Source organism: Pelophylax lessonae, assembly GCF_965119305.1.
Source record: "Pelophylax lessonae genome assembly, chromosome: 4".
NCBI classification, from domain to species: Eukaryota; Metazoa; Chordata; class Amphibia; order Anura; family Ranidae; genus Pelophylax; species Pelophylax lessonae.
Genome location: NC_138771.1, coordinates 106,320,164 through 106,347,593, shown reverse-complemented (window position 1 = coordinate 106,347,593; position 27,430 = coordinate 106,320,164). Strand labels below are relative to the sequence as shown.

At 39.1% G+C, this 27,430-nt stretch overlaps 1 protein-coding gene across 2 annotated transcripts in view; it reads left to right on the top strand.

The window, feature by feature from the left end:
* THSD4 (thrombospondin type 1 domain containing 4) overlaps nt 1–27,430 on the top strand; it is a 997,759-nt gene that overhangs the window by 882,424 nt on the left and 87,905 nt on the right. The window lies entirely within an intron of this gene.

Sequence of the window (27,430 nt, the reverse complement as noted above, 5' to 3'; positions counted from 1 at the left end):
TACACACCATCCAAAATCCTGCCTGCCACTGCCTCCTCAACCCAAACACCACCCCGGATTAGGCCTGTGGAAAGGAGCACATTTTGCCAACATTGCCAAACACACAGTGGACATGTGACAATCCATTGGCATTTCCTTGCTTGGCCCCTGTCTTGTGTTCTACATAAAAGTTTGTTCCAAGCAATTTACTTTAGTGGAGAATGGTCTGTAATCAGTCAGATCTGTCTGCCCAAATATTGATATCTCTATGGGTTTAGTACCCTCTTTATGGCCAGAAACTCCCTTACCACTATCGAATAGTTCCTCTCTGCAGGGGTTAGTTTTGACTAAGTTATGCTTCTGGATTTCCTTCCTATAAATCTCCTCAGACAGAACTATTCTTAGGCCAATATTAGATGCATCTTTGTTGATTGAAGTTGGGATGGTTAAAACTGGTTCAAAAAAGCTCATGTGACGTCAGAAGGGGTGGTGCTACCGGGTGACATAACCGGGTGGCCCCGCCCCTTGCCTATAAAAGAGCTGTCAAAGCTGAAGAATGGCATATGGCGGGACACCTCAGAAGAGGTGAAGCGTTTTTAAAACGTTTTAAATTTTTTGGTCGGCGGACTTCGTGATTGACGATGGATTTACATCGAGGGACACTATTTTTTTTTTCTTTTTAATAAAGGACTTGTCAAAAACTGTGTTCTGTGGTTCTTCCTTTTTTACACTTTTTACCCAATACCCATTCACATGGGGGGGCGGGGCAGGATCTGGGGGCCCCCTTGTTAAAGGGGGCTTTCAGATTCCGATAAGCCCCCACTCGCAGACCCCCACTCGCCCATCCCCCCCCCCTATTCTGGCCTGCCAGGCTGCATGCTTGGATAAGGGACTGGTATGCATTTTGGGCGGGGGCCCCGCTTTTTTTTTTTTAATATTGGCGTGGGGTTTCCCTTAAAATCCTTAGCAAACCCAAAGGGTCTGGTATGGACTGTGGGAGAATCCTACGCCAGCAATATATTACAGCCGTGAGCAAATTTGAATTACATTTTTTCCTTTAGAAAAGTCAGTATTGCTGCAGCTGGCAACATACATCGTACAAATGCGCTACTTTACAGGCACATTAAGGGGACCCCCCCAGGAACTATATTTAAAGGAATTGTTCATGTTTATTGTTTCACTTTAAGCATTATTAAAATCAATGCTCCTGCGATTGTTTAAAAAAATATTTTGCATTGATACACGTCCCCCTGAGCAGTACCCGGGTCCCAATACACTTTTTATGGATATAACTTGCATATAGGCCTTTAAAATTAGAACTTTTGATTTTTCATGTTCGTGTCCTATAGACTTTAATAGAGTTTGCATGTTCGCTTGAACTTTTTCCCTGTTTGAGATGTTGTGGTGCGAACCGAACAGGGGGGTTGTTCGGCCCATCACTAATCATGTGTGAAGTGAGGGAAAATCGGGAAAAAGGACAACGATACAATGCTGACAGATTTTCTTGAATTTCTCAAAAACCTTCTCTTTGTTTTGCTGTTAGTGAGGCTTCCCCTCATTTTCTCTCCTGGGGACAATCTTTTTTTACCAGAAAGGCAGGGAAGGAATCTCTGCAACAGAGCTGCTGATGGCAGTAAAACCTGACAGGAGTGGTAACCTACCTTTGCTTCATCCAAAGTGTAAAAAAAGTTTTGGATCTAGACACATTTTAGGTTTACCTAGGTGTTAGATGATACAGTCAACTGACATGTATAGACCTGTATTAGCCATGTTATGCTAGATATGTTAAACAGTTTGCTTCTACACTGATGTGTGATCAAGAGAACTGAACTGTTCAGTGTATGGCATGTATTGCACCCCATGTGTTGATCATTTTGGGGCTGGAAACACATCTTGACCGCTCTTCCTAGAACTACAACATCAAACATATAGTTACATACATGGTCATCACTGGCTGTATTTTAACATGGTTTGTTGCTAATGCTGTGCTGCTTTTGTTGATGGAATTGGTCAATTAAAGTGACAGACTTTTTTTTATTAGAATATTGCCTTAAGCACAAATTATATCTGCTGCCACGCTCATTTACAGGCCTGTAATGTGTTGAATGGATGTGAGCTATTGTAGCTAATGAGTCGTCATGTATGCTGTGCTATCACTACTGGTTGGCACTTCCCATTATTTCATTTGGCGGTCCTTTTAGGCTATGTAATAATTTTCACAACTGTGAAAGTTATTGCTTTATAGTCAAAACTGGTGGTTACACCTTTCTGACAGGCACTAAATCCTTGGTTTTTCATCTGGGTATATGTATTGGTGTGCATGAGTGCCGTAGTGCTCAAACATGTACAATTGGTCTGAACTTTTGTTCTGTTCAAACTTGGAGCTCATTCCCACTGGTCAATTCTGCATATAGGGATTCTGATTGGCCCTTATAGATGTAAGGGGGGACTCTAAAGGATACTCCTGCATGTAAAGGAGTGGAGACTCTACTGGGGACTCCTGGATGTAAGAAGGGACACCTCCTTGCTGTCCTGGATGTAAGCGGGGTCTCTACTGGGCACTCTTGAAAGTAGGTAGGAACTTTAAATGATATTCATGTATTTATTTAAAAACTGTGTTTTTGTTTATAATACTGTATATATGAACTGGCCTTGCTCTACTGGAAGACTAATCACCACAATAGGCATCAAACATATATGGATATCTGTGGTTGACCAGTGAAAAAAACAGCACTATCAGCTAGAATGGGATGTTTCAATTTGAATAAAATTATAGTGCAAAACTAATCCTCTGGCCAAAGCATACTTACACCTAACCTTTATTGAGAATACAAATTACTTAAAAGGGAACCCTTTGTGGTGCTCCCATGTCTTTTATACCAGTAATGTGCACAAAGAGCATGCAATTAATAAGGGTAAGCCTTAGACCCAGATTTCTGAGCTGTACCTTTAGGAATCTACAAAAACACTCTTAAGATATGCACATAATAGATATCAGCCTAGATGCAATCTGTTTATGCTCTATTTACACCTGGTATTGCTTAAAAATAAGAATCACTTTAAAGAGGTTGTGTTGTCATGTCTTCTATGTCTTAACATTAATGTTGTACAGATTACATGCAATTAGTAAGAGTAAGCCTTAGATCCTGATTTCTGAGACTTACCTTTAGGAATCTCCAAAAAACACCTAAGATATGCACATAATAGATATCAGACTGTAGTTATTTGGCATCTGTTTATGCTCTATGTATTAAAATCACACAACAAAGAGGTAATTATTTTATGCAGATGATAAAATTGAACCTTTCATTTACATTATCTATTTACGTTATCTTCCACATTGTTTATTTCATTTCTATCTAACACTCAATAGAAAACAAAATATAATATATAAAAATTAAGAAAATCTCTAAGGACTTCCTTGAGTCTAATAATATTTATTATATTGTTTGTCCATGGCAGATTTCAGATTGATACATTTGCATTGGAAGTAGTACACTTTGATGTCCTGTCTTTCTAATTTCTCCCCTCAAAAGAAATACCGCCAAGGGGTCCTTTCATTGAGTGTACAGTGTTTGCTGCTCTCAGTCAAATCAAATATTGGTTCATAGGGAGGGGCCGAACACCCCCCATGTTCAGTTCACAGCAGAACTCCCGAACAGGGGAAATGTTCTAACCTGAACGGCTAACCCCATTGAAGTCCTTGGGAGCCGAACAGGTAAAATCAAAAGTTCACATTTTCAAGGGTTGTATACAAGTAATTGGCCATAAAAGTGGTAAGGGGGTTTGGGTACTTCCCAGGGGAATATGGATCAATAAAAAAAAAAAATGTAAAAAGCGATCGTTTCTTTCAGGAGCAACCTTATTATTATACTTAAAGTGCAACAATAAAAATGAAAAATCCCCTTAAATATAGTGGCTGGGGGTCCCCTTAATATGCCTGTAAGGTGGCGCATCTGTAGCATGTATGGATCTTGCTACAGCTAAAATAAAATTTCTAAAGAAAAAAAAAAATCAAATCCCATTTAAAACGACTTGCAGTTACAATTGCAGACTCCCTCAAATTAATTAAATAATTAAATAAAAAAAACGGCATTGGGCCCCCCCCCCCCCCAGTCCATACCAGGCCCTTCAATCTGATATAGGTTTTAAGGGGAATCCCACTCCAAAATTTAAAAAAGCCCCCCCCCCTGAACCATACCAGGCCACATTCCCTCAACATTAGGGGTGCTCTGGGGCTGGGGGCTCTGCTCTAGCTTTGGTTGTTTTATTTACTGTACATATACTGAATTGGTTATATGGTCCTACTCATGTTTGCAAGTCCAAAAATAGTATTAGACAACTGCACACATAATACATACAGTATATACTGTACGTATATGTGTTTTCTGTGGGTAGGGTTTCTTAGCAATGAAGTTACATCTTCACATTAGAGAGAGACCTACTCTACTAGATGCTGGTTTAGCATATGATGCACTGAGCTACAGCTTACAGTGCATGCACGGTGGTCTGCACCTTTGGTGCAGCTGCTTATTCTGCAGCCTGCCATCACAGTGAATAGGGCTAGAGCTGGAAAAGTTCTTCAGATGAGATGGGATAAGTAGAAGGGGGTATCTATGGGATGGGAACAACTTCAACAAATGTATGTAAAGATGTAGTTGGCCTTTAAGAGCTATTGCAGTACATTCTTTCTATCAAGTTGCCACTTTCCAAGAATGGAATAATTGAAGCAAGTGCTGTGTATATAATGTGAATGGAGCAAGATTCCCCACTCTTGATGTATTATTAAATCAATTATTAATAGGAATTATAGCTGTTATATTTCATTTTCTGGAGGAAAGCTATTAAAACATTTATTGAAGTTTAAAAAATACCTTGAAAATTCGCAAGGTTGTAAATGAAAAGCTAGCTGCTGGGTTTATGATAATAAAAGGCATGCTGCCTATAAACTGGTATGGGGTCTGAAAGAATTCACCAATTCAATTTAGGGGAAAGCTATTTTGAAACTGGATTTAACTGAACAGACCAACAGCTATACAATTCACTGGCTTTTTTGATCATCATTTTTCCTTTTTCCACTTTTTCTGCACCTTCTATTTTGGGTAGAAAGGCTGTCCATACTTTAGCATTTAAAAGTTTGTTTTCAGAATATTAATTTGATGTTCTAATTGTTAGCAGGGTCAAATCAACAATCGTTTTTGGCCATAGTGATGAGGAAAATTCAAAAGAGGCAGGATGGATTTTTTATTTTAAAAGAATGATTAATACTTCTGGGATTCCATTCAAGTAGCAGGACTGGACAAAAGGGTCTCAAGCAAAATTATTTGAATCAATTATGGCATGTACTTGGTAGGAAAACACAAGTAGCAGGAGAGCATGGGCAAGCTCTTGACGCTTTTAGGAAGTGTTGGAATTTAAGAGTAAGCCCATGTTCACATTGGTCCAGTTTGACATGCGACATGTCAAATCTGAGCCAATTGCCAGCTCCAAATCAGATTCCAAAAAGTAGTTTCTGTACTACTTTTGGCATCTTCGGGGGGACAGTTCCATAGACGTTTTTGCAGGAAGCCGCACAGATGTCTGTGAAATTGCCCCTCGGAAGTTGGACTGAAATGCCAGTTTGAAATCGTGTGAGTTCAGCTGATTTCACAACGACCTCAGTGTGAACCTTTGGTAAACCAGGATCTGCATCACCCTGGGCAACTAAGCAGACATGTAGGATTATAAAGGCATCTGCTTCTGTGATGCATAAATAGTGGGGTACCTTGGCAGGTGTTCTTAAAAAAAAAAATGCCAAAAGAACTATAGACTTGACTTGGGAGACCTTGGCAGGTGTTCAAAAAAAAAAATGCCAAAAGACCTATAGACTTGACTTGGGAGAAGGAGCCGTTAGGAACAACCATTACAAATTACTGCAAAATGAAACCCAGAGCCTGCTCATAAACAAACATGTATGCCCCCATGTTCAGTTAGAATTACAAACGATATATAGAAACATGGTTTTGAAACTTAACAGATATTGATTAATATTTATATCACATAGATCACTTTTACATGCATATCTAAAATAACATTGAAAAGATTATGCATCCCCTTTAAATAAGGGCCATGTGTTCTTTTGTTGTCTTCTAAGCTGCCTTTAAATGTCATTGCCCAGGAGTCCAATTAAAACTCTCTGTATAAGTACAGTTTCCAGTGTCTGATGCCAAGTTCTGGAGAGAATATGAATGTAATGAATATTATTTTAAGCTTAAGACAAAGATTTATAACTATGATGTCAGCCTCTTTTGGAATGGGAGGTTTAGAAGGAATGAAACATGTCTGCCACGAAAAACACCATGCAAAGTTACATTTATATAGTAAAGTTGTATTTTTCGAAACCTCTAGTTCAGGAGCCCTAGTGAAACTCCTTGTTGACATCAGTGCCTCTGTTTTCATCAACCGTTTAATCATCTTAGAGTCAGACCAGTCATACACTCCTTAATTTGTAACAGATTTACTTTGGGGTAGCTGTATTATGATATATACTTACTAACTATTAAAAATAAAAAACATTATTTTTTCCGGATATGCTATCTTAAAGTAGAAATCCACTTGGATTGACTTGCAGGTGAGTATTCTACGTTGCATTGGACTAGGTGAAAAGCCTTATTTCCAGGAGCAACTAGCTTACATCAGAGCATTTGCAGGGAGGGGAGGAGATGGCAGACAATATTGCTGGATGTGGGGCAAGTCTTCAGGAATGATTAGCCATCACATTGGCTGTAAGGACATGTACAAATGTATATTTCATTGGGAATTTTCATGATTAAATTCAACTTACTTGAAAAATATGCATGTACTGAACATGTTTATGTACTCTGATCTGGGGGATACTTATGCTCAGTGGTAGATGCATTTAGTGAAGTCCATGCCAGTCCTGAATTGGGTTTTAAAGGCTTTGTGGACCACTTTTTTTGGAAATGGAAAGAAAAGTTCACAAAACTTGCCCATGCAGGGGTTTCATTTTCATACAGAAAAAAGACAACAACAAGAAAATTGTCAACCACAACCAACTACTATTGGCACTGGAGGCTCAAACCTGGTTTTCTTGGCTCCCTTTGCCTAGTGTTACAGCCTCAGCTGTACAGGCCGACTCCTGGTCTCTAAGTAGGGGTTCCCCTGACATCCCCATCTCTCTCACTCTCTTGAAACATATGGACTCTCTTTGGTTCCCCTGGGCGTGCTAGTCCCCTTTGCTTTCTCAATTTTCCCATTCTCGTGGAGCTGCCCTGAGTCTCTCAGTACTGTGGGCAAGGAATCACCCAACATAGGGTGCAGTCTCTTTGCAGGACCAGATGTCCCTCCTGGCATGGTTCGGTATTCAAACTGGAACCCTGAGCTATGATCAGAACTGGCTTATAATTAATCTACACACCTGTGCACTCACATGGCCTGCAGATCCCCCAATAAGACCTGGACATAGGATTGGAGACTTCTTCCCACCTAAATCTCTCTGAAGCCCCCAAGCTCTAGACTATGATCCTGCATTACAAAACCCAGGAAAAATTGACAAGCCAGTCTTCCCCACTCAAAAAACGTTTTCTGGAGCTTAGCACTCTGCCTTAATGCGAATCGTGTGTTATTCCTATATCCTTTTCTTAAACTCTTCACATGACAGGGCCTCACACTGTCACAATACACATTTAAGAATAGGCGTCTTTAATACAGAGCAATCATTGTGTGTTTTCCATAAGAACAGTTAAAGTGGAACTAAAGGCAAAATGCAAGCGGGGGATAAAACTCCTGTCAGGCTTTTTTGCCATCTGTGTAAAGGGCACAGATTTTCCTCCACTTCTTGTCCCTTAGCCAAATCAGGGAGTGAGTGAATCCCTGGTTTTTACCAATGTCACTAGAACTAGTGTTCCCATTGGAAGATTTCCCCTCTATTACTGTTCTGGGGACCACACAAAATTAAACATGGTGCCTACTTTACTTCTCATTCTATAGATGCTAATTGTCTGGCTCTCATGCTGACACTCAGGTTGCAAGAGTCAAGCATTGGGAACTTTGATAATTCTCTTAGAGAAGGGTTACTATAACAATATCAGCCTAACTGAATTATGCCTGTAAAGAAACCCACATGATAAAGAATTACAAAGAACAAGTCTTTATGTGAACAAGAAGTTCTATTCAAATTGTATATGGAAAAAGTATAAGATATAAATTACTAGGATAAGTTGTGAGCCCCTATGTAATCAAAATTTCAAGCTTATTAGTCTATTTTAGATTTTATCTGTCATGTTTAACCACTTTACCGCTGCTCACGTTGATACTACTGCGGCAAAGTGGCTCTTGTAGGTCTGACGACGTAGACCTACGTCGGCAGACCCTCCCCCTTCTAGGCGGCGCGCGCGCTCCCGCTGTATTCAGTCACAGCGGGAGTCGGGCCAGGGGAGGAGCAGCGGCGATCGCCGCTGCTCTTCCCCGATCATCGGGGAATCGAGTGTGGAGATCCGCCCGCCTGTGTAAACACAAGCGGGCGGATCTCCGAAGTGACAGGCAGGGTCAGATTGCAGGGTTCAGCATAGCTGAACCCTGGATCTGTCCTTGTGTCACACAGTCACCTCCCCCCACACACGTCAGTAAGCACCAGGCATACATTAACCCCTCCCTCTCCAATAAAATTAACCCCTTCACTGCCAGTGTCATTTTTACAGTAACAGTGCATATTTATAGCACTGATTACTGTAGTAATGTCACTGGTACCCCCAAAAGTGTCAAAAATGTCAGTCAGGGGTCCGATCTGTCCGCCGCAATGTTGCAGTCCCGCAAAAAAAAATCGCAGATTGCCGCCATTACTCGTTAAAAAAAAAACACCAAAAATGACATAAATCTTTCCCTTAGTTAGTAAACGCAATAACTTTTGTGCAAACCAATCAAAATACACTTATTGTTTTTTTTACCAAACATAGGTAGCAGAAAACAAATTGGCCAAAAATTTAAAAAAATTTTGATTTTTACATTTTTTTGGGGGGGGAATTTCATATAAAAAAATGTGAAAAATATTGTTATTTTTTTCAAAATTTATGCTCTTTTTTTTGTTTATAGCGCAAAAAGTAAAAATCGCACAGGTGATCAAATACCACCAAAAGAAAGCTCTGTTTGTGGGGAAAAAAAGGACTTCAATTTCATTTGGGTATGGCGTCGCACGACCGCGCAATTGTCAGTTAAATATGCAGAGTGCCGAATCGCAAAAAGTGGCCCAGACGTAAGACAGCAAAATCCTCCGGTGGTAAAGTGGTTAATGTGGTTCCAGCTCCTCTCCATCTGATCGATAACCCGTTGAATATTGTTTAATATTGTGCATGTGCTTATCATGCCACTAAATACAATAAGATTCATATACTAACTATTATAACATTTTATTTTTTTACACACAAAAAAGTCTTCTCAAGCAAAACAGCAATAAAAACACAACAGGGGTTCTGATTCTTCCCTGCTGTACAATAAAAACTGTGTCTTGGCTGGAGTTCTAGTTTAACCTTAATACTGATGTATTTAGAAGCTTGTTTTATTTGTTTAGGCACAAAACCTAAATTTGGTGAATTTCATGATCCTAGATTTCCCAAGTGCTCAATCCAAATTCTTACCACATTCATTTTATCGTTCCACTCTGGTTAACAGCCTCATTGTGAAATTATAGTGTAATTTCCTTTAAAAAATGAAATCCAATGTCTGTGCAAATAGCCTTAATTGTGAATTTTATGACCTAGGCATTTCCATTGCCTCCAAAGGTTTTCACTTAACCTTACTTATCCACTCTTTAAACTACAATAATCATATCATTAATTCCTTGTTTCTTCTTATTGAAATTTAACTACCCAACTTTTAATTTATTTTCTATACTTTATACTATAGACCTGGCAAACGTTCGGCTCCTCACTGTTAATGCTTGTGAACATCTATTTTGCACAGGGCTTGGCTATACTTTGAAATATTATTTTTCATAAACATATTTTTTTCTGAGCAGTTTTAGGGTCAAGCTACTGTAATTTTAGTCTACTGTGGCTGCATATTTTAACCATTTATTGTTTGCAACACATACTGTCATTTCTATAATAAACCGTAGCTATTGATTAAAATACCACATGCAGATTAGCTTTTATTTTGCACAAAATCTGGCATATCAATGGGGTATTATAGGGTCTTCATTTCTTTTTGGGGTTTATTATTTTTTTGCTAATAGGGTCCTTTTGGGGTGCTCAAAATGCATCATTCCCCTGTTGCTGACCATCTGTTCTTGGAACTGACTTTTGTTTAAAGTGCTTATAAAGGTAAAAATATTGTTTATCTTAATGTGTTTTCTGCGCTTAAGTAAAAAAAACCCTTTCAAATGTTGCTCCCCTGAACCCCCCTTTTAACAATTACCTGAGCCCGATCTGAATGCAGTGCTCTGCCTGTCTGCAGCAGCTCTTCTCCCCTCTCTCTCCTGCTGCTTTCAGTCAAATCTTGTGACGAGGGAGCTGGGGTGGGGCCAAGCCGCACTGCATGTCTATAGATGCACACAGCCCAGGTCAAGATTGAGCCTGCTTGTCTGCCCCCATAGAAAATTGCTTGCTATGCGAGTAGATGGAGATGGAGAAAGGGAAGAGCAGACAGCTTCAACAGGGGACCCCAGAAGAGAAGGTTGGGGGCATCTCTGTGCAAAACAATTGTATGACATGTTTGCTATTTCAGAAAAAAAAAAGTTTTCACTTTGAAATAGAATCAAAGGCTAAGCTTTGAAAAAAAATAGAGTAAGAGAGGGTTATTACCCTGGTCAGTTCTTTTTAGCACTTTCTGTGTCACAGTAAACAGGACAAATATGGGGGCACAGACAGCAATAAAAACCCAGCAATGGTTCTAATCCCTCTCCACTCTATCCAAAACTTTGATCAAAATGTTTTGCTTTAAATTATACTCTAAAGCATGTTGTTCTATATTTTGCAAGAAAAAAATGAAGTGCACAATCAGAGTGTACCTAAACCACCTCACATTGTATGATTCACATTCATCGTGCCCCCCCTGTACTTGTATTCAAAAATAAAAGTTAGTCAGTCATAGTCCAGTTAAGTCTCTTCTTCCTGATTCTAGACTGTCCTGCTCTTGGCCAATTTTGACATAGTTGTCTCTGATGCCTGATACTCTAATTTGTATTCAAAAACAATTTCTTGTGTCTTGTTTCTCAACTTTTGGGCCCATTCCCATTGATGCAAATCTGTTTAGCTACTAGCTAGTTTCTATCAAACCACTGTCCAATTTGTCTGCCAGTCAAAGCAGCCCTTGATGAAAACCCATGTGTCGCTACTAAAACATTAAAGCATTTAAAGATGGAAATCAGAAGAACTTGTTTCTCTCTATGTCCTAATTATTCTTGCAGAAAGGAGGACTTTTTGAGGAACTCTGGTATGTTTTTTGAGATTGGTAATATATAGAATTATTTACCTAATCTAGCTTTGTACTGTAGAATGTCTGATCAGCCTTGTATATAATTAGCCATTTGACTAAGTTGAATTCTATAAATGTGTAACATGAGACTATTGCTCTTTTTACAGCATTCAACAGAAAAAAAAGACATTGTAGATCAGTGAAAAGCCATCTAATGTTTATTTTAAATAATCTGTTGGGAATAAATGCTGTTAGTAATTGAAACAATATGTTCATTTTATTGAAAGGCTAAAACATTCCCAGTATTTTGGCATCTCTATTAACACAAGAGATCTATACATACTTATTTGGTTTTGCAAAAGTATAATTAATGCTTCCAGCATTGATTTCAGAAGAGTGCTTTCTTCAAAGGCTCTTTACAGATCTCTAGTGGATTAGGGATAAGAACGTTTTTACATTTCTGATACCATTTACTCAAATATTCATCCAGCCCAATTGTTTTTTTTTTTTTTTTTTGTCAAAAGGTGCTAAGGCTATTTCAATGTCCTTAGCTGTTATGGGCTCTTCAAGTCTTTTTTTTTTGGTGCTGACAAAGCTGTGGTGATTGTATTATATCTCATTATACACTCAAATTCTAGGTAGTGTTGAATTTTGGGTTTTCTTTAATTTGGGACTGTGATGATCTACTGGTTAAACTTTTTGTTTTAATAAAGTATGTCAGACTTTTTTTTAAGTTAAAGTAGGACTCTGACCAGGCTTTGGCCATTCAAATATGTACTGAACAGATCATTAACAAATACAAATATGCTTTAAAACAAGCCCCTGCAGACCTCAGTAGTTGCAGACACTATGGAATAATTAAAGTGGACCTTGCAATAAAATGTGAGGGCTGCATTACTGGTTGCCTCTACCCCAAAATGCATTAAAAGTTCTCACCTTACTCCCAGATTCTGGACACTTCCTGTTTCCTGTTACTTACGCCACTGGACTTCTCAGAAGGATCTTAGGAAAGTTCAGTATCCTAATACTCATGAAAGGAAGTGCTGTGCTTTACAGGTGCATGTTATTACTGGTTCCTCAACTCCCCAGGAAGACCCTCTGATATTGCCTTTCCTGGTTAAGCAAGTTAAGGTTCCTTAAGTTGAAGGTCCACTTTATTTCTCAAGTGCTTGCACTTTTATTTCAGCACCTAAGCTCATTCTGCTTATTTCCTGTTAGCGTGGCTTGGCAGCCTTCCTTGACACACAAGAAGAGGAAGAGAGCAGAGTGGAAGTGAATGACTTAAAGTGTATCTAATTATTTTGTTGTGGATAAAATGAAGAAGATAGGGGCAGACCAGTGGATGTGGTGTACCTGGATTTAGCTAAGGCGTTTGATACAGTTCCCCACAAGCGCTTAATTTATAAAATAAGGTCTGCAGGTTTCGACCACAGGGTTTGCTCTTGGATGCGGAACTGGCTAAAAGGGCGTGTCCAAAGGGTGGTAATAAACAGCGCATACTCAGACTGGTCTGAGGTAGTAAGCGGGGTCCCCCAAGGCTCAGTCCTGGGACCAACCTTGTTCAATTTATTCATAAACAGCATTGAGGACGGGATCAGTAGTTGGATATCAGTTTTTGCAGATGACACAAAATTGGCCAGGGCAATAACTGCACAGCATGAAGCAGATATCCTACAGAATGACCTGGACAAAATAACAGAGTGGGCAACGACATGGCAAATGAGGTTTAATGTGGAGAAGTGTAAGGTTTTGCACTTGGGGACTAAAAACATAAAAGCACAATACACGTTAGGAGGGGAACCCTTGAGGGAATCAAAAATGGAGAAAGATCTGGGAGTCTTGGTAGATGATAGACTAGGCAATAGCATGCAATGTCAAGCGGCAGCTGCCAAAGCCAGCAGAATATTAGCATGCATAAAGAAAGGGATGTATTCCAGAGATAAGACTATAATCCTTCCACTTTATAAAACTCTGGTCCGACCACATCTGGAGTATTCTGTCCAGTTCTGGTTGTCAGTCCTCAGGAGGGATGTGTTGGAGCTGGAGAGAGTCCAGAGAAGGGCAACTAAACTAATTAGGGGATTGGAGGACCTTAATTATGAAGAGCGTCTGCAATCCCTTGGTTTATTCTCCCTGGAGAAGAGACGCCTGAGACGAGACATGATAGCAATTTATAAATATCTCAATGGTGATCTCAGCATAGAAAAACAGCTATTCAGTCGAAGGGATTGCATGAGGACTCGAGGGCATACAATGCGATTAGAGGTGAAGCGTTTTAACCTCAGGCAACGTGGGGGGTTCTTTACTGTTAGGGCCACAAGATTGTGGAATTCTCTACCACAAGAGGTGGTTTCTGCGGGAAGTATGGTGGCTTTCAAAAGACTCTTAGACATACATCTCAAGGATCAGAACATTCAGGGGTATGTGAGATGATTACAGCCACACACACCTACACAGGTTGAACTGGGTGGACTATTGTCTTTATTCAACCTCACCTACTATGTAACTATGTAACTATACTATGTAACTATGATTTGAACCCCTGTTAGATTTTACTGTTATCAGTAGCTTTATTACAGACATTTCTCTGCATTCTTGGAGTCAACATTTTCACCAGCTAGAGAATGAAGTGAACCCTTCCACAGTCTATGAAAAAATAAAGAAAATTTTTAGCTTTAGATATACTTTTACTACATCTCTTGTAAGCCTGAGGATGATAATAATAATAATAAATATTTAAAAATCCATAGCCTAACCATAGGTCTATTTGAGAGGGTTATATTTTTAGTCAGCTAAGTTTTAGTGTACATTTTAGGGTAATGCTGTTAAGCTTTTTTGAATGTTATGGAAAAGTTGAGATTAAGGGTGGGTTAATGTTAGGATAGGATTAAATATTAGTGGTTAATTAAAGGGGTTAGGTTAAGTATTAGTCCTAACAATGCGCTTAACTCACCGAAGCACTGAAATCTAATGTACAAGAATCATTTAACGTTGCTATATCTAAGGCAAGATCCCTGAAACTTCCTAGGAATGAGGGTGCATGTGACTCTCTCCTCTTCCTCCTAAATACAGCAAAAGCTCTAAGCACCATCATATGGAGCAGAGGGAGGTTCCTTAGTCTTGTGTAAGCTCCAAACAAACAGACTAACACAGAGCTGTGTTCTTTACTCTGCTTTAGTGAGTGAATAGGGCAAGGAACATCTTGATTGCCCTACATGGCCAATGTAGAGGTTTACTTTATATCCTCCTTCCCAATAGTTAAAGCCTGATCACCTGAAGAATCAATTGAAACATTTACCATTATTATATTGAGAGGGTTATATTAAACATTTACCATTATTATATTGAGAGGGTTATAGCATTTACCATTAATATATTGAGATGGTTATATTAAACATTTACCATTATTATATTGATAGGGTTATATTTTTAGTCAGCTAAGATTTAGTGTACATTTTAGGGTAATGCTGTTAAGGTTTTTTCATTGTTATGAAAAAGTTGAGCTTAAGGGTTAATGTTAGGATAAGATTAAGTATTAGTGGATAATTAAAGGGGTTAGGATAAGTATTAGTCCTAATAATGCTCTTAACGCAGCACACTGAAATCTAATGTACAAGAATCATTCAGGATTTCTATATCTAAGGCAAGATCCCTGGAACTTCCTAGGAATGAGGGTGCATGTGACTCTCTCCTCTTCCTCCCAAATAGAGCAACAGGTCTAAGCACCATCCTGTGGAGCAGAGGGAGGTTCCTTAGTCTTGTGTCCAAACAAACAGACTGATACAGGGCTTTGTTCTTTACTCTGCTTTGGGGAGTGAATAGGGCAAGGAACTTCTTATGTGCCCTACATGGCCAATTTAGAGGTTTACTTTACATCCTCATTCCCAATAGTTAAAGCCTGATCACTTGAAGAATCAATTGAAACATTTACCATTATTTATTTATTTATTTTTCACAGGATCATGTGTATTACTACGCTACAGGTCCTTTTAAACAAGGTAAAAAAACATGGACATTTAAAGGGTATATTGTCTGACATATGCTTCATATACTTAGTGTTAGAAGCCATTTCAATTTAATAGCTATTTACATAATCACAGCGTAAGCAGAGCGCTTCCAGTAACTACGGGAGAGATTAAAGAGGTCTCTAATGTACTTGTTGCCCATGTTCCAGCTTTCATTTGCTTAATTAAACATCAGTTACAGTAATATTTGAAAGAGGTGTGAAAATGGAAGAATATTCATTGTAGGGTTTCCATGAGGTCTGCCAGATGCCAAAGGTGTACAGTGCTTGGCATTGTGCCTTCTGCCGAACACCTGGGGCAAGTGTCACTTTCTAATGAAATACATTCAGCAGTATGTAATTTCTAACTAATTGTAAAATACCTGGGTTCATTAAATCTAAAAATGTTGCTATAATTACCAATTACTAGCATTCTTATGTCTGACCCTTGAAATGCTAACATCATTTTACATTTTTTTCCATAAATATATGGCTAAAAAAAAGAATTGTCCTAATAAAAGTAGATGTCTTGTGAAATATGAGGCCCTAATGGGAATTCTATTTTAAACAACAGTGTCGCAAACATTTTCTATCACTATTGGCTAGAAAAGATGGTCAGTTAGTGCTAATGGCTTGGAAGAATAGTTGGTCACATCCCTGTCTGAGAGACTGATACACATTAACAATAACCGCAAAACCCCAGAAGGAGTGTAAATGAATCCATTGGAACAAGACAAAATTTAGCTTTATTTCAGTAAAAAGCAGCAACTTTTCCCACATTCTCTAGTTTCTACCTATTTGATGTTATCATGATGAGAACACCAACTTCTTAGACATCATTGTAATGTTCACTCACAAAGCATACATAGATCTTCTACTAGTGTTCTATTCCTTTGTTATCATGTTGGCTTGTTCGGAGAATACAGCAACTATTCAAAAAAAAAAAAAATGAAAAACAACCTGAATTTTAAAGCTCAACTTAACTTTCAGTTTAAATCAGGTAAATAAATTCCAGGTGCATATAAATGCACAGGTAGTTAGCATTTAAAAAAAAGAGAAGTCAGTAATGGTAGCCTCCATATTTTACAGGTTTATTTTAAGACTGGACATTCATATGGTATGACTGTATGAGATTAATGCTAAAGCATTATGTGTCATTTTTTATCTTTTGGCAAACTTGAATCTGATAGAAAAATGAAACAATGGTTGTATACTCATTTCAATAGCACCCTGTACCCAGTAATAAAATACTGAAACTTTTTCTGGTTGCTAAAGGGTCTGTTCTCAGATGTTAACAATACAATTTTGACAAAATATAATGTAAAAGCTCTTTTACATGTATTTGTATTATTTTGCTGTTCTGGCTCATTATTTAAAAGTACAGAGAAATTAGAGTTTAAAGTTATTCTGTTTTAACCAATTCTGCTTTAGCACCTACTGTATATACCCCTTAAGGACTGGAGCAGCGGTCTCCAAACTGCGGCCTGGGGGTTGGATTTGGCCCTTTGCTTGCTTTTATCTGGCCCCTTGGGGCATTTCCCCGCCCCACCATCAGCAACAATGGGTCATAGTTCCTGCCACTGACAATGGGGTACTATTCTTCCCGCTGACACCAATGATGGGACATTATTTCTCAGCTTGATATCAGCCATGGGGTACTAATCCTCTCACTGACACCAATAGTGAGGCAATATTCCCACTGACACCAATACTGGGGCACTGTTTCTTAAATTCATAGCAATGATGGGGCACTATTACTCCGACTAATACCAATGAGGGGGCATTGTTTACTCCTAATGACGCCAAGGCATTTTCTTCTCCCATTGGTTACAGTTTCACCCCCCTAAACTTTGAAGGGCAGTAAACTGGCCCTTTGTTTATAAAGTATGGAGACCCCCCGGACTATAATATTTCAACCACAAGCAAATAGCAAAGAAAAATATCAAGTTTTTCCAGTTTTGACAAACATGTGACTCACTTTCTCCCTCCTACGTGGATGTGTTGACAGTTTGCTCATCTACCCAGCTACAGTGCCTTGCGAAAGTATTCGGCCCCCTTGAACTTTGCGACCTTTTGCGACCTTTTGCCACATTTCAGGCTTCAAACATAAAGATATAAAACTGTAATTTTTTGTGAAGAATCAACAACAAGTAGGACACAATCATGAAGTGGAATGAAATTTATTGGATATTTCAAACTTTGTTAACAAATAAAAAACTGAAAAATTGGGTGTGCAAAATTATTCAGCCCCTTTCAGTGCAGCAAACTCTCTCCAGAAGTTCAGTGAGGATCTCTGAATGATCCAATGTTGACCTAAATGACTAATGATGATAAATAGAATCCACCTGTGTGTAATCAAGTCTCCGTATAAATGCACCTGCACTGTGGTAGTCTCAGAGGTCCGTTTGAAGCGCAGAGAGCATCATGAAGAACAAGGAACACACCAGGCAGGTCCGAGATACTGTTGTGGAGAAGTTTAAAGCTGGATTTGGATACAAAAAGATTTCCCAAGCTTTAAACATCCCAAGGAGCACTGTGCAAGCGATAATATTGAAATGGAAGGAGTATCAGATCACTGCAAATCTACGAAGACCTGGCCGTCCCTCTAAACTTTCAGCTCATACAAGGAGAAGACTGATCAGAGATGCAGCCAAGAGGCCCATGATCACTCTGGATGAACTGCAGAGATCTACAGCTGAGGTGGGAGACTCTGTCCATAGGACAACAATCAGTCGTATACTGCACAAATCTGGCCTTTATGGAAGAGTGGCAAGAAGAAAGCCATTTCTTAAAGATATCCATAAAAAGTGTTGTTTAAGGCCCTGTTCACACCTGAGCATTTTTCAGCTCATAAAACGCTCATCTGTGAAAATCCAAAACGCCCAACAATCAAAATCCAATTCATTTCAATGGCCCCTGTTCACATCTGAGCGTTTTGTCCCCTGAAGCAAAACGCCTGTAGCTGAAAAAAGTACAGGAGCTTCTTTTTGGGCTGATTACCAGCGTTTTTGTTAGATGTCAATGCCTGCCTCCAAAAACGCCTGAAAAAACGCCTGAAGAACGCGGTAAAAATCACGGTAAAATTGCAGTAAAAAAACTCGCGAAAACGCTACGCTCAAGTGTGAATGCAGCCTAAAGTTTGCCACAAGCCACCTTGGAGACACACCAAACATGTGGAAGAAGGTGCTCTGGTCAGATGAAACCAAAATCTAACTTTTTGGCAACAATGCAAAACATTATGTTTGGCGTAAAATCCCCACTGTCAAACATGGTGGTGGCAGCATCATGGTTTGGGCCTGCTTTTCTTCAGCAGGGACAGGGAAGATGGTTAAAATTGATGGGAAGATGGATGGAGCCAAATACAGGACCATTCTGGAAGAAAACCTGATGGAGTCTGCAAAAGACCTGAGACTGGGACAGAGATTTGTCTTCCAACAAGACAATGATCCAAAACATAAAGCAAAATCTACAATGGAATGGTTCACAAATAAACATATCCAGGTGTTAGAATGGCCAAGTCAAAGCCCAGACCTGAATCCAATCGAGAATCTGTGGAAAGAACTGAAAACTGCTGTTCACAAACGCTCTCCATCCAACCTCACTGAGCTTGAGCTGTTTTGCAAGGAGGAATGGGCAAAGATTTCAGTCTCTCGATGTGCAAAACTGATAGAGACATACCCCAAGCGACTTACAGCTGTAATCGCAGCAAAAGGTGGCGCTACAAAGTATTAACTTAAGGGGGCTAAATAATTTTGCACGCCCAATTTTTCAGTTTATTTGTTAAAAAAGTTTGAAATATCCAATCAATTTCATTCCACTTCATGATTGTGTCCCACTTGTTGATTCCTTACCAAAAATTACAGTTTTATATCTTTATGTTTGAAGCCTGAAAAGGTCGCAAAGTTCAAGGGGGCCAAATACTTTCGCAAGGCACTGTATGTCACATGGAGACTGAGAGAGATTTCTAACTAAAATGGAGAGGCTGGGAAAAGAAGGGACACTCAGTATGTGCAGCCAGTATTAAAGTGAACTGTTTTGTTCTGCATGGGCAAAGCATAGGTTTACTGTACGTTTTTACACATGGAGGAATCCTAATATTAAAAAAATAGGGCACATGTCCCTAAGCAATCCTCAGCATGCACAGTTCAGTGCATTTGAAACTGAATAATATTACAGATTTTAAAACAGTAAAACCTAAAACAAACAAGAATAAACCAGCCAGGGATCTGTCATTTGGCAGTAGTAGCACTATCACTATTCTAGCCCTACTGGTGTGTTAACACTAGCACTGCTGCCACCATAATAACACTAGCATCAGCACCATGGTAGTGCTACTGCCATTGATTGACAGACCCCTGGCTGTTTTGTTTTTGTTTGTGACTAAAATGGCAGGAGTTCCTGGAAAGCTCATCAGATGCAGTGGGTTGTTGTGTCAGCAGGCCATCATCATCAGTTGATATATCATCCTGATCAACATGGATCTATAGTATATTACTGATTGATGTTAAATTTAAATTGGAGGCCTTTTTCTAAAGCATTACTTTTTCCACGGTGTGGGTATTTTTGATTTTTATTTTTTCCTACCGAGTCCAGCACCCCATTTACAAAACATAAATAAATATAACACAATGTGGAGCCCCTTTAATAAAAGCTCAAATGGCCAGGAAGGAGGGGGAAATGAGAATGCAGTCCCATGTCCTTAACCATACCAGGCCACATGCTCTCAGCATTGGGAGGGTACCTTGCAAGTTTAAGGAGGAGGGGGCGGTAAAGACTATCCCCCTACTGCAAAGCACCTTGTCTTCATGTTAATGGGGACAATGGCCTAATCCCCACATCTTGTTCCTCAAAATAATTATGATATCTGTGAGGGCCCCCAGATATCTGCTATTCTCCTAGGTGAATGAGTAATGATTGGTGCATACCCCTTGTTATTCATAAAATGTAAATAACACCCAACGGGTGAAAATGTCCTTTATTAAAACCAACCCTAACTGACAAATTCCAACTGATGTTTATGTACAAACATCAGCCAATGGTAAAGGCAGCCAAATTGGCCAAGTATGTTCAACCAGAACCCAAAGCTCCCCCTACTGATCAATAATAGGTCTGTCACAACAAATGGTAAAAGAGTATAAAATAATGAATTTAAACATTGCAAAATAGTCCATTGCTTAGACAGAAACAGCTTGTTTTCTTACATATTCCGGTTTCTTCCTGTATGATGTTATCAAGATAGATGGCTAGCAATTCAGACATTATTGTAATGTTCCCTCAGAAAGTATACACAACTCCTCTAATAGTGTTCTATTCCATTGTTAAAATATTGCCTTGTTTAGAAGATACAGTAAACACTCGAGTTACTAGATGAAAATGATGTGAGAGTAACATAAAAGTCTAATTATTAAGGCTGGGAATGAAGTGTATTATACACACCCCTGTAAGGAGTTATGAGAATGGCTGTTTAGCAACTAGATTTAAAGTGTTAGCGTTAAACAGGATATGGAGTGTTTATGGAATGTATGAATAATATAATGTCTATTATAAATCTTAAATAATATGAATAAAGGAACTACAGACACAGATTCCAAATGCGTGGATGTGTGTGGTACACACATAGATAAGCACTTCATATACAAAATCAAAATATCGGTGACATCTTATAAAATTAGTTTAGACAGGCAGAGTGGTTATAGTGAAGCATGCAGAATTTACATAACCGCATATTTGTCAGCTTGTAACTCACAGAAGAACTTAGCATGGTGACATTTATATTCTAAGGCTATAGCCATACACATACACTGCATTTGAGCTGAACAAGACTAAATCAATATATTCTTCCATCCATGCTAGACAGGGTATAAGAATCTGAGCTGTCCACTATTGTTTTCAGGCATCCACAGCTGCCTGAATACCTGAACATCCATCTGATTTTTTAATCAACTTTTGTTGAGCTTGGTGGTGCTGACAGAGCCACCCATGGCTTGAAGTCAGGTCAGTTTAGCAGGAATAGGCAGAAATTGGAGTGTGTATGGCAATCTTGGCTCTCTTGAATTTTTTTCATTTATCTAAGCTGTGTTAACTCTTTCTTGTCCATTTTGCCCGTGTATGTTTAGTCAATTTCTAATATTAACCTCCCTAGCGGTATTCCTGAGTGTGGCTCGGGGCTAATACAGTGTACCAAAAGTGGTTACCCCGAGCCACACTCGGGATTACCCCAGAATCAAACTCACCTTCCCTGTGATCCCCCGCTGTCCTGCAGGCATCCTCACACACTCTCCCCGCTCTGTGCTCGGCAGATGCTGGCACCTGCCTTCCGGTTCCCTTCCCTGCGAGCGTTGTGATGCAGGGGGGTGGAGCCGGTGGCAAATTCAAAAATGTAAATAAAAAAAAATGACTTGATACAAAGTTGTTATCCTAATGGATTACATTGTATCAAGTCATTTACCTCAGAAATTCACCTACTGACTTTTCCAGTGCCCTGCCTGTGCTTTTCCAGTTCTTTGTGCCTGGAAAATTGACAACGACCACGGCATCCAAAAAGCGCTCTTTTTGCGCAAAAGCGCTTTTAGACGAACTGGAAAACATCGGCAGTGAAACGGAGTTACTTGAAGAACTGAGCCATAGCGATTAGTGGGAAAATTTATCATCAGATACGGAAAGTGATGACAACAGCGACGATTGTGCGACTGAGCTTAGCGATGTGGTGCTCTATTGACTGCGGCACGGATCAGGCAGCGCCCCCAAGATTCCCATTTATAGGAGTACCTGGTATAAAAGTTGATATTAACCATGACAAACTCTTGGCATACCTCCAATTATTTTTGACCGATGAGGTTATTGAAAAAATTGTTACTGAGACCAACCGGTACAAAGACCAACAATGCGCTACGCGTTGGAGGTTTGCAAGATGCAGAAAGTGAGAACCAGTGACCAAAGATGACCTTTGCAAATGTCTGGGCCTAATAATTCTTCAGGGAGTGGTGGGGAAATTCCTTGCAGGAGTGGTATTGGACAACCAATTCATTATTCGCCACTCCATTCTTTGGCACGGTCATGTCAGAATACAGATTTTTCCATCATAATGAAATATCTGCACTTTAAAAATAATGAAGAATTTGATGAAACTACCCATCCTGCACCAAAACGAAACAAACTTTGGGAAGTATATCAAATGATTCTTCAGAATTTCCAATGGAGCTATATGCCAGAAAGAGACATCAGCATGGATGAAAATCGAATGGCCTACAAGGGAAGGCTCAGCTGGGTACAACACATTGCATCAAAGAGGGCACGATTTGGCGTAAAATCCTACATGCTGTGTAAATCATCAACTGGCTACATTTGTAATTCAGTGATATACACTGGAAAAGGAACAAAATTTAATAAAAAATACAGCAATTATGGAGTGGCAAGATCTTCTGTTCTTTTACTGATTGAGCCATTGCTAAATCAGGACTATTGTGTAACAATGGACAACTTTTATAAGTCTCCTGAACATCTATGAGGTTCTACTGCACAACAAAACTGATGCCTATGGAACCGTAAGGGCTAACCGGCGCGACATGCCGCCATTGTTTGGCAAAAAGAAGCTGAAGACAGGAGAAATGGTTGCCTGGCATAAAGGCAAAATGATGGCTCTGCGATGGAAGGAGAAGAAAGATGTGTGCCTAATGAGTACAGTGCATAACCCCTTCACTGTTATGGTACACATGAAAGGTGAGAAAGAAGTAGTGATAGAATACAACACCATGGGAGGTGTCGATAGAGCTGACCGAGCAATGACATTCTACCCAGCTATGAGGAAGCAGCAAAAAAATACTATAAAAAGATCTTCAGACATCTTCTTGAGCAATGCTTGTGGAATGCATACATTCTGCTCAAAAAAGAGTGACAAGCCTTTGATTCATGTGGACTTTATTTGGAAAGTTGCTGAACAAATCTTTCGGAGTCACCAAACACCATCAATGGCTATGAACAGATCTGGACATCGTGCTGTTGGCGTTGTCAACCCGGAACGCCTGACTGGTCGTCACTTCATGGACTACATCCCACCAACCGAGAAAAAGTCAGCACCTACAAGGATGTGCGTGGTTTGTTGCTCGAAAAGAGATGACAGTGGAAGGAAAATAAGAAAAGAAACCAGATACTATTGTCTAGATTGTGACGTCGGACTTTGTGCAGTCCCATGCTTCAAAATATTTCATACCCGAAATGTTTACTGAACCTTTATTACAGTGACTAGTAATATTGCACCCCTTGTTTGTACATATTTCAGTGTTTTTGGTTTGATTATATTATAAAATGTATTATTATTATATTATAATTTATGATTTTGTGTTTCAAACTTTATCATACCCAGAATGTTTACTAGACTCTTGTTTGGACAGATTTAAGTGGGTTATTCCTAAGATTTACAAGCCTAAAATATAAAACAACATATTTCCAGCACAAAAATTTTGACATAATCAGACCGCCAGGGAGGTTAAATAGAGTGGTGAAGGATCAGAACGCTCTGTCTGTGTTTTTTTGCGGTCTGTTTACCCACTGGGGAGATTCACGTTATAATTGTGCCATGGTGGCCTTTATACCTGTACTGATAATCCAACATTCTACAGTTGTCATCATATCAGAAATAGAGGTGGAATCTTTCAATGGTCACTGTTACTTTGTAGAGATTTTTTTCCTACTTCCTGTTTTTTCTTTGGAACAGGAAATAAGGGGAATGGACAGGAATAAATAAACTGACAGGATTTTAACCCTTACCTCTTCTTTCAAAAATAAACAAATAATGTGCTGTAAGTAAACCTTTAACAAAAAAAATTCTCCTTTGCTGTTTACTTTCAATTTTTTAGGACTACATATCCCAGTAGCTTTCTGCCTGCAAGCTCCTGCTCTCAGCATCTTTGTAGCTCAGAAGGCAGGATTTGTGAAATGTGTGACACAGCAGTGCCAGCTCACAGGGCATAGTGAATATGTATCACAGAATTCAAGGAAGTAAAGGTGTGGGAATCTTCACAAAGTAATTTTACAAACATCAAGATTATTCAGATCTAGGAGTAGGAGATCAGGAGTTGGCTGAAAATAAATACAATTTAAATTGGAAATGAATGTATGATTTTATGTTTTGACCATAGATACTTTTTTTTTTAATTTGTACTTTAGTCTGTCATTATATTATCCTCTTTCAGTTCCCTGCACAACTTCATTCAGACCGGCAGAAAAAGGTGCAGCACTACAGGTCATTCAGGCTCTACTGCACCACAGACTGTTCAGGTGTCTGGTTGATAGGATGGTAGAGCACAGGGTTGGCCATTATATGTGTTCTTGTTATTTTATTATCCAATCACAGGCTGATGCTCATGAACCCAGCTGTATTGCTTTATCTACAAAGAACAGAACCTGGCTGTGCTGTCTGGCAAAGGTATCTGGATCAGATATGTACTAACTTTTGTACTGAAAATGTACAAAAGTTGTTGGCAAGTAAGACAGTTTAAACTTACTTTTTATTATTTATTATTTCAGTATTTTTGCATGTACATAACTGGATGACAGATATAAGCAGAGCTTTGCCTCATTCACTAAGCTAAAGTGAAGTTGCAATTATGGCCTTAAAACCTGCTAGATTCCAACCACAATGTCATTCGGATACAAATTTGTTCTGGTATCCTTAAAATGCTCTGCATATTTCAGAATTTGGTGACCTAAGTTATTATCCTTTATGAACATTTTTTATAACATGGGGAAACACTTATAGAGTGATCTGTCCCCAATTGGTAAGTGTCTGTAAAGGTCAAATTACTCTTTTATAGAAATATATGTTGGCTGATTCTGAAAATGTACACTTCATTTCATGGCTGTTATATTTCCAGGCATCCATCTTTCGACAGCTTGTTTATTAATTCCAATGTAGAACTTAGCAATATTACACCACATTTTTCAGGCTGCATATGCAATTCTGAGCTTGAAGATTGGAATTAGCCACATATAAACACCATGTTCAATATAAAGCCAGTCTAAATATGGGATTTTATAGTGAAATAACATTTAAATGTAAAGCTCTCTGTACTATTGTAGATTAATATAAATACTTATACAATAGGGCGCCATACATGCTGGGGGGGGGGGCATATCATCTGTTAAATCCGTTTATACTTAAAGCATTTGTAAAGACAAAATTAAAAAAGTGCAATAAATCTCTTTAATACTCGTACATTTCCCCGTGCATTATTCTGTTACAGCCACTGACCCAGACAGAAAAATACCTTTTGATCTGTCATAAATTCACTCAGCTCCTAAGTTCTGTTGTGGGCAGACAACACACAACTGTTTTGTGGTCTTGGTGGTGTCAGCCCTACCCAATGTCATTTGCTAATATACTCAGCCACTTTTACTCTCAGATCTCCATGACATAAAGTCTATTTTTTCTGTACTTCAAAAACTAGGAGGGCTTTGTAGGATACCACAGCAAATGTGCAGAGGGCACAAAAAAACACCAAATTTGTTACCAGATCAACTTTTGTTTTTTGTTTTTCCACTTATCAAGAACATATAGCTAAATCCTTCAATGGTATATTAAACAAACAAAAATGGGCCAGATAAGATACGTTAATAGCCGGTTCACACTACCGCGACCAGAAAGTCGCCCCATGAAGGAGCGACTTTTTAGCGTGCCTTTGAAGAGACTTGTTTAGAGACTTGGAAGAGACTTGTGCACTACTTTGAAGAGACTTAAATGATAGGTGACTTTGTCTGTGGGGAATCCCTGGCTAATCTTTTTCTTCTTCCTGGAAAGTCTGATAACAAGTCGCTTGAAAATAGATAAGGATCCGACTTCGAGGCGACTCCCATTGAAGTCTATGTGCACAAGTCGGATAGAGGTCGCCTTGAAGTAGTACAGGAACCTTTTCTGAAATCGGAGCGACTTCAGTAGTGCATATTAAGACTGCTCTCATTCATTTACATTGAATTTGTGATGACAAGAGACTTGGGGCGACTTGAGGGCACACAAGTCGTGTCCCAAGACAGAGTAGTTTGAACTGGCTCTAATTGTTAAGTTTACATACACTTCAAACTCTTGCATATATATATATATATAACAACAAAAAAAGTGGGCTTTAGTGCCCAGCTGCTGCACATATGTATTTATGAGAGTGCCCTCACTTCACACTTCCAGCATACTGCTAGAGCTGCCATCACTAGCGCTCACTCACGGCTTGTGTCTGAGAGACAGCAGGAAGGGCTCATGATCATGTGGCCACTGTGAGATCCGGTCACATTTAGGTAGGTGTTAGTAGGGGATTAATGTGATTTTAACCTGCAATGTCTTTTTACTGTCCCCATCTGAAGTCACCAAAAGGGTGACCATGGCAGTGGGTTTATGTGTAACCAAGTGGGCGTATATGATTGGTCCTTCCAAGTCCAGGTAATCAGACATATAATGCCAGGTAACACTCAGTCATGCAGTGGGGACATGCGGGCCAGTAACCTCAAAATCTGATGTATTGGTAGATGCCGACATGCATATTTAATCAGTAAATCTGATGTATTGGTAGATGCCGACATGCATATTCAATCAGTAAATCTGAAGTATTGGTAGATGCCGACATGCATATTTAATTAGTATAGATGTAAGCTTTGCTTTCTTCATAGTTAATCTGAACAACGGTAGCAATTACTTTTCATATCTCTTAATGCAAGTAAACCAATGAAGGCTGACTACCTCAAAATATAGCACTCTTTGTGTACCCTTGACTTTTTATTTTAGCAGGTACTGATGAATGTTTGCAGTAAAATACAGTATGCAATATAGGAAATGTGTATATGTAATACACTCATGGGATCAAAGTTTAGTATGCATGCCAATTGTAAAAGTTATATAAAAGTTCAATTTGTTCTCAGCATAGTACGTCATATTTTAAAATATGTATTTTTTTTTTTTTTTCATTTTGCGGAGGACTTATCAAAGGCTGGTAAGAACGTTGCTAAAGATGAATGCCACACAATCTTTCTAGTGACATGCATAACACTTCCAAGAGT